The sequence below is a fragment of the Littorina saxatilis genome, linkage group LG16, assembly GCF_037325665.1.
Source record: "Littorina saxatilis isolate snail1 linkage group LG16, US_GU_Lsax_2.0, whole genome shotgun sequence".
Taxonomy (NCBI): domain Eukaryota; kingdom Metazoa; phylum Mollusca; class Gastropoda; order Littorinimorpha; family Littorinidae; genus Littorina; species Littorina saxatilis.
This window is the reverse complement of record NC_090260.1, coordinates 48,810,967-48,817,989: the sequence shown is the minus strand read 5'-3', so window position 1 is coordinate 48,817,989 and position 7,023 is coordinate 48,810,967. Positions and strand designations below refer to the sequence as shown.

Below are 7,023 nucleotides of genomic sequence, written 5' to 3'. Positions count from 1 at the left end.
TCTGTCTACCTGTCTGTCTCTGTCTCTCTGTCTCTCTCTCTCTTTATCTGTCTGTCTCACTCTCCGTCTCTCTCTGTCTGTCTCACTCTCCGTCTCTCTCTGTCTGTCTCTCTCTGTCTCTGTCTCTCTGTCTCTCTCTGGTATGGGCTTCTATGTGTTTGCGCTCGCGCGCGTGCGTGTGTGTGTGTGTGAGTGTGTGTGTGTGCGTGCGTGCGTGTAGGTGCGAGTGTGTGTGTGTGTGTGTATATGTATGTGTGTGTGCAAGAGAGGAGTGGTGTGGGCTGAGGTGCCTGTGTCACGGTGTCCCCTCCTGAACGGCAGTGACCCAGATTGTGCTGAGTGGCAGGGTGAAGGTTAATTGTATTCAAGGGTAGCGTCTTCTGAGCTTCCCGTTGGTCGACCTCGTGACACAGACATTCAGAGTTTACCGCCGTCTTTGTTCTCAGCAAGTGACTTTGCGCTGTGATGTTCGTAGTGTGGGGTGACTGTCCTGCTCCTCTCACCACGGGACGATGGGACCAGCTCACCCAGCCCGGCAGCCACGTCACAGGAACATCTGACATTTGAGCAGCTCACCCAGCCCGGCAGCCACGTCACAGGAACATCTGACATTTGAGCAGCTCACCCAGCCCGGCAGCCACGTCACAGGAACATCTGAAATTTGAGCAGCTCAAGTGCTTTGAAGGAATTTAACTGCCAAACACCAACAGGCTGTTCGGGATTCCCTCTGACGCCTTTAATGAGGTAAATGTGTCAACTGCTGCACTTCGCCTTTGCTGTTTTTAACAAGCAGGGTGCTTTGTAACTAGACAACACACACACGCACACACGCATCCACACACACACGCACCCCCCTCACACACACACGCACACACACACACACCCTCATACACACACAAACACACAAACACACGCACACACACACACACGCGCGCGCACGCACGCACGCAAGCACACGCACACAAATACGCACACACACACACACACAAACACAGACAAAAGAGAGTCCTGGTTCAAGGGAACAAAACTGCATTCTGCCCCTGTGAGCGCCCGTGGCTGGTACATCGTCTCCCCAATGTGCAGCAATGTGGCACGACACAAAGGAGCGCGTAATCTTGCACAGGTATCACCATGTCTGACTCTTTTTACAGCCAGTGTTGTGCAGACTTCTTTTCTCTGAGTGTCAGTGTACCTGACTGTCCTCATAGCGAGTGGGGGCTGACAAAACAGACAAAGGGCTGTAGAGATGTGATGTGACCCGACCTGGCTTCAGTGTGCTGCTCATGGCAAATATCAAACTGATACCCGTGGAAAACAGTCGCAAAGCAGGATGCAAGCTTACTGTATTGTTGTCTCATAGCGAGAAAACGATCTGAATTCGCCATCTGTGTACACCCTGCCCCCTCTTGACATTCTTCTCCCATGTACATCCACACTTCTCCCCCACCCCACCCCAAACCCAACCTCTTCCCCCCCCCACCCCAACAAACACACACACTAACCCATCATCAAACACACCATGGTTTCTCTCTTTTACAAACAGAGAGATGGCGAGACAGAGAGAGTAAAAGAGAGAGAGAGATGGCGAGACAGAGTGTCAACGAGAGAGAGAGAGAGGGAGAGAGAGAGAGAGAGAGAGAGAGAGAGTCAGAGAGAGAGAGAGAGAGAGGGAGAGACAGAGAGAGTCACAGAGAGAGAGGGAGAGAGAGAGAGAGAGACAGAGAGAGTCACAGAGAGAGAGAGGAAGAGAGGAAGAGACAGAGAGAGTCACAGAGACTGAGAGAGAGGGAGAAAGAGAGAGGGAGAGACAGAGATAGTCAAAGAGAGAGAGAGAGGGAGAGAGAGAGAGGGAGAGACAGAGAGTCAAAGAGAGAGAGAGGGAGAGAGAGATTGGGAGAGACAGAGAGAGTCACTGTAGCGTTATGCTATTAGCATAATGTAGCTGCCATACTCACACAACTAGCCCAACAGTCGGATAGTTTGGAAAGGTGTTTATTCAGAACATGTTTTAAAGATGGCGACCAAGATGGCGACGCCGGTGTCGAGTTCCCGGATGCTCATTAGCATATCAAGGGACTTAATACACATGGACTACGCGACATCTCCCTTCCTTTGAGATTGACAAATAAAGCCTTTCGAAGTGGCTTGCAATTAAATGTTAGTGTCCACAAATAACCGAGGAAGGAGATAAGCAACTTTGCTTTTTGTAACTAAAGTTCATGAATCCAGCTTTGATTCTGATTGCTTGCATAAGGCACAATTAACGAATAACATAAGTTCACTTCCCTGCTTGGGCGATGTCTTGTACAGTTCACTCCTTGAAGCGGGCTGGCATGGTGATGGCTCTGCCGCTGCGGGTAGTCACCGGTGTCGGCCTGCTGTTGATGATGCCCTGTGGAGATGGACTGTAGGTGGACCCTCCGGCGTCCTGGCCGGTGTTTCTTGGGGGTGAACCTGTGGCGGACCCTCTGTCACCTGGGCTGGCACCACTGCTGCTGGAGACGTCGCTGGACACTGGCCCTGGACACGGGCCGGGCTCGTTGTGAACGTAAGAGCCTGTCTGGACTGGACTGGGTGCTGTGTGACTTGCACCACTCTTCTGGTCACTGGATACGGGGATGTGGGCTTCGTGTTGGGAAAGGTCAGTTTGGACAGGAATGGGGTAGGGAGTGGACTTCTCAGGCTGCAGACCATGTGAGCGCCTGAGGTGACGCCTGTTGCGCCGAAACGTGCCTCGTGGCGATTTCACCACGTAGGATCTTGGTGCGACTTGCTGCTGCACCACTGTTGGGCTTCTCCAACTCTTCTCTCCGTCCAGCTTCTGCATCACGATGTCACCAGGAAGAAGCGTATCTAGGGGCCGTACTCCATTACGCCTATCAAATGTCTGTTTGTTCTTCTTCTTAGCCTTTGCATCATTGGCTGCCACTGTTGATTTCTCGCAGACTCTGGGCTCGAGGTTTTCAGACAGTGTTGGGAGCGTTGTTCTCAGACGTCTTCCTGATGCAAGCTGTGCTGGGCTGTAGCCTGTGGCTTCAATAGGTGTGTCTCTGTAGATGAGAAGAGCGAGTGCAGGATCATCTTGCGACAGTATCTTCTTTGCTGTCTGTACTGCTCGTTCCGCCTCACCGTTCGCCTGTGGAAAGTGAGGACTTGTAGTGACGTGTTTCAATCCCCACTCCTTTGCAAAGATCTGGAACTCTCCGGATGTGAACTGCGTTCCATTATCAGAAACAAGTATCTCGGGGATGCCCTGTCGTGCAAACATGTCTTTCATGTTCTTGATGACTTCTGCTGAAGTGATCGTCTTGAGGTGAGCCAGTTCAATGTACCGGGAGTAGTAATCCACAAGAACAAGGTATGACTGTCCCTTGAGTTCACACAGATCTGCTCCGCACTTCTGGAATGTTCGCTGAGGTAGCTCTGTTGGAATCAATGGCTCTTTGGTCTGCGATGGCCTCTTCTCCTGACAGTGCTTGCATTCTTCAACCAACTTCTTCATTCTGGCGCTGATTCCGGGCCACCAAACTGCTTCCTTCATCCTCTCTCTACATTTGGTGATCCCTTGATGACCCTCGTGGATTCTGCGTAGAATGTCATCCTGTAGCGAAGCTGGGACCACGATGCGCTTTCCTCTAGTAAGAAGACCCTGATTCTCGCTGAGTTCACTGCGCACTGCGTAGTAGTCACGCAATCCATCCTCAACTTCGGTGATGTACTGCGGCCATCCTTCACGCGTATAGCGAAGTGCTTCTTGGATCAGTCTGTCTTTCTTCGTCTCTGCTGCGATTTCTTGCATGCGTTTGTCTGACGCTGCACAAGACCAGGAAATGTCCACACTGTGTAGGTAGGCTTCCACATCTTCAATGAGTGTTGTGACCTCGTCTTGCTGTTCAGTGGTGAACTGAGGACTGCGGGAGAGAGCATCTGCGACGACAAGCTTCTTCCCCGGCACATACTCAGCTTTGACGCTGAACCTCATGAGACGCATCAGCATCCTTTGACATCGTATGGGCGTATCTTGAAGGTCTTTGTGGTTGATGATGGGCACGAGGGGCTTGTGATCTGTCTGAAGCGTCACGTTTTCCAGACCTATCAGGTATCTGCTGAATTTCTCACATGACCAGACTGCTGCCAGTGTCTCTTTCTCGATCTGGGCATATCTGCGTTCTGTGGTTGTCAATGTTCTTGAACAGTATGCGACAGGTTTCATGCCTTCGGGGTGTTCTTGCAGCAACACTCCTCCGATCCCATAACTGCTCGCATCTGCGCTGACGACTGTCGGCTTCCTCAGATCGTAGTGTGCTAGCGTTGGCGCTGAGGTAAGCATCTTCTTCACAGTCACCATGGCCTGGATCTGTGCTGGGCCCCACGTCCATGCTTGGTTCTTCTCCAGAAGTTGTGTCACTGGCTGGAGTACACTGGACAGGTTGGGCAGGTAGCGACCAAGGAAGTTGATCATACCAAGCATCCTCCTCAACTCGGGCACGTTGGTTGGATCTGTCATGGTCATGATGGCTTCCAGTTTGGCTGGATCTGGTGAGATGCCGTTCTTGCTGATTCGATGACCCAAGAACTCGATCTCATGCTTCCTGAGTTCGCACTTCTCCCGATTCAGCTTCAGGTTGACGCTGGCCAGTTTCTTAGTCACGCTTTCAAGATGTCGCTCATGTGCTGGTTCATCCTCACTGTGGACCATCATGTCATCGAAGAAACAAATGACGTTGGACTCATCCTTCAGTATGTTCTCCATGGTTCTTTGGAAAATCTCTGGAGCTGAAGTTATGCCGAATGGCAACCTCTTGTAGTAAAATCTACCGCATGGGGTAATGAAGGTAGTGAGCTTTGCTGACTCTGGGTCAAGTGGAATCTGGTAGAATCCTGATGTGGCGTCTAACTTGCTGAAAACTGCCGACCCAGACAGCTTGTGCAGGATGTCTTCGAGCGTGGGGAGTGTGTAGCGCTCACGCTTGACTGCTGCATTCAGATGCTTGTAGTCTGTGCAGATTCTCACTGATCCTGACTTCTTCATGACTGGCACTATCGGTGCACACCAATCTGTTGGTTCTGTCACCTCTTCTATAATCCCAGCCTTCTGCATCTTTGTGAGTTCATCTTTGACTTTGTCTAGCAGAGGTATTGGGATCCTTCTTGCTGAGTGAACACTGTAAGCTTCAGATTCTGCTTTCAGAACGATCTTCACTGGTGGGCACTGGACAGGTTTGTCATCAAGCTCACCGAAGGGCATCTCCACAGCTTCAACCCTCATGACTAGGCCCATTCTTGCCGCTGCTTCTCTGCTGAGAAGGTTGTCTGTCTTTGACTGTACGACGAAGAGTCGAAGCGAGTGAAGCTGGTCGTGGACTTTGCTAATGGCCACAAATTGTCCCTCACACTTTAGGATACCTCCTGGACTACGCAGGATTGCGCTGGTTTTGCTAAGTTGTGGGCAAGGCTTCAGCTTTCGATACTGCGCTGTTGAGATAACGGACACGTCCGCTCCAGTATCAATCTTGAATGGGACGTCGCATCCTCCAAACTTGAGTGTCGTCATCCACGGCGGTTCCTTTTTGCCTTCTGAGCACAATGTTCCTACAAAATGTTCCTCTCGGCTTGCTTGAGCCTCTTCTGAATGCCCCCTCTGTGATACCACCTCCATTTGTGGTTCATCTATGGCGTTGACTGCCTTGCTTCTGCAGACTGCTGCGAAATGGTTGTTGCGTCCGCACTTGTTGCACTTCTTGCCTTGTGCTGGGCACGCTTGTCTGTGGTGCTGACGACCGCAACGTGAACAGCTGGCCTCTTGCAGCTTCCCCCCGCCTTGGGTTGAGCCGCCTCTGCCTGGAGTATAACTACTGCCGCCTCTACGAGCGCTGCCAGCGCTACCTCCACGCCTGTTCCGTTGATCACTACCTCCGCTTTGTCTGCGCTGTAGTGCGTCTACACTTGACTGCCGCTGGTCTGAGAGCTGTGACTTTACCAGTTCATACTGCCTAGCGTCCTGCACAGCACCTTCTAAGGTCAAGTCCGGTTTTAACTGCAGTTTTTCTGAAAGTTCCGTGTCTAGGACTCCTAACACCAGTCTGTCCCTAATGGACTCTTCTTTGTTTGGGAACTCTGCTGTTGCAGCTAACTCATGCAGTGCACGAACGTATGTTTCAATGTTTTCTTCAGGCTTCTGATTTCTAACGTGGAATCTAGCTCGTTCATGGATAATGTTTCTTTTTGGAACAAAATACCCATCAAATTTGCCAAGGACAACATCAAACTTCTTTGAGTCTGCATCACTCAGTCCGAATGAAAGAAATATTCTCTCAGCTTCATTTCCCATCGCATAGATCAAAGCACTGACCTGTACCTTTTCCTCATCTTTATCCAGTTTGGACGCTGACCTGTATCTCTCAAAACGCTGTTTCCATTCAGGCCATTTTGTAGGTTGCGTGAAATCGAATGCGTCGGGCGCTTTGAAAGGACCCATGACTCTAGTCTAGTTCTGCTTGCTAGGTCTCGCCACTTTCTGTTTTCTGAAACTAAATTCAGTTCGATTTGCTAGAGACGTCGGTACTGACCACGCTGCCACCATGTAGCGTTATGCTATTAGCATAATGTAGCTGTCATACTCACACAACTAGCCCAACAGTCGGATAGTTTGGAAAGGTGTTTATTCAGAACATGTTGTAAAGATGGCGACCAAGATGGCGATGCCGGTGTCGAGTTCCCGGATGCTCATTAGCATATCAAGGGACTTAATACACATGGACTACGCGACAGTCACAGAGAGAGAGAGGAAGAGAGAGAGAGGAAGAGAGAGAGAGGAAGAGACAGAGAGAGTCACAGAGAGAGAGAGGGATACAGAGAGGGAGAGACAGAGAGAGTCAAAGAGAGAGAGATGGCGAGACAGAGAGTGTCAAAGAGAGAGAGAGAGAGAGAGGGAGAGACAGAGAGAGTCACAGAGAGGGAGAGAGAGAGGGAGAGAGAGAGAGAGAGACAGAGAGAGTCACAGAGAGAGAGAGAGGAAGAGAG

General features: G+C 50.7%; 1 protein-coding gene across 1 annotated transcript in view; it reads left to right on the top strand.

Moving 5' to 3' along the window:
* Positions 1-607: 607 nt before the first annotated feature.
* LOC138951141 (uncharacterized) overlaps positions 608-7,023 on the top strand; it is a 16,324-nt gene continuing 9,908 nt past the window's right edge. Inside the window, exon 1 of the mRNA XM_070322783.1 lies at positions 608-744. The gene's annotated coding sequence lies outside the window, so the exon portion shown is untranslated. The remainder of the gene's footprint in view (positions 745-7,023) is intronic.